Source organism: Myotis davidii, unplaced genomic scaffold (genome assembly GCF_000327345.1).
Source record: "Myotis davidii unplaced genomic scaffold, ASM32734v1 scaffold44, whole genome shotgun sequence".
NCBI lineage: Eukaryota > Metazoa > Chordata > Mammalia > Chiroptera > Vespertilionidae > Myotis > Myotis davidii.
The window spans coordinates 10,550,655-10,551,645 of record NW_006299705.1 but is presented as its reverse complement, the minus strand read 5'-3'; the positions used below and the strand labels follow the sequence as shown (position 1 = coordinate 10,551,645).

The window sequence follows — 991 nt, the reverse complement described above, 5'->3', positions numbered from 1 at the left end:
GCGGGCCCCCCGCCTCTCCGCCCCGGGGGCTCGCTGCACATCTCCCTTCTCTCCTGACTGCGCGGCGCGCGGTTATCTGTTGAGTAAACAGGCGAGCACCTTGGCAGGCGCTGTAGGTACAGCGACGGACGAGTAACCGGTAGCATGGCGAAGAGGAGGCTGTGCGGGACTAGGGCCGTTCCCTGGCCACGCTGGCGTGCCAAGGAAGGCTTTCCCCGGTAACGGATGCAGGGAAGACGGGGCCCGGCCATCCCAGGCGGCCAGAGCCCCAGGTGAAAAGTGGGAAGCCGGGAGCCGCCGGGCGGGCGGGCGCCTGAAACGCTCCAGGAAGGTCGTGTGCGGCGGAAGCTAAGCGTTTGTGCAGGAAAGGCTGGGGACGGTGGGCGATTCGTAAGCGGAAATAAGGAGTTTGAACCTGACGGTGAAGGGATTGAGAACTGGTGAAAGGTTTTCAATGGCAAATGAACTTGGTCAAGTTCTGTCCTAGAAAAAGCTCTCTAGCGTCCCGGTGGTGAATGGATTGGCTGGGGCAGGTTGGAGGCCGGGAGACCGGAGGCCGGGAGCACAAACCGATTGGAGGAGGATGGTGGCCTGCCAGCCAACTCCTTCCTGTTACTAGCTCCCCGTCACTCTAATGTGTCATCTTCCCTCGCGAGCACAAAGCCTCCCTCCAGCAAGCATTCGACGTCTCAGGCCTGGAACTGAGATACTGTGCTTTTTTACCTCGGTCACGCATTTCTTCTCGCTTTAAGCTTGTGCTGCTCAAAGCCGTCCTTAGTATGCATCGTGCTGTTTGCTAGGCGCTGTTCTAAGCATTTGGCACGTATGAGCCCTTTCAGTCCCCTGAGGTCGGTGCTGTTATTTCCCTGCCCTCACAGCCGAGGAAACGGGACAAGGAGGTTGAATAGCTTCTCTAGGCTCTGTTCCGAGTAAGTGGCAGAGCCAGGGTGGGAACCCAAAGAATTTAGTCCCAGCATTCCTCTAAACCACA

General features: G+C 58.6%; 1 protein-coding gene across 9 annotated transcripts in view; it reads left to right on the top strand.

The window, feature by feature from the left end:
- Positions 1 to 991, top strand: part of CCNH (cyclin H) — a 48,131-nt gene that overhangs the window by 346 nt on the left and 46,794 nt on the right. Inside the window, exon 1 of one of the 9 annotated variants that reach the window (XM_015571594.1) lies at positions 191 to 272. The exons of 7 other annotated variants lie outside the window; for them this stretch is intronic. The gene's annotated coding sequence lies outside the window, so the exon portion shown is untranslated. Of the gene's footprint in view, positions 1 to 190; positions 273 to 824; positions 849 to 991 lie in introns of those variants that run through there. One more of the 9 variants, XM_015571595.1, reaches the window with a different exon arrangement.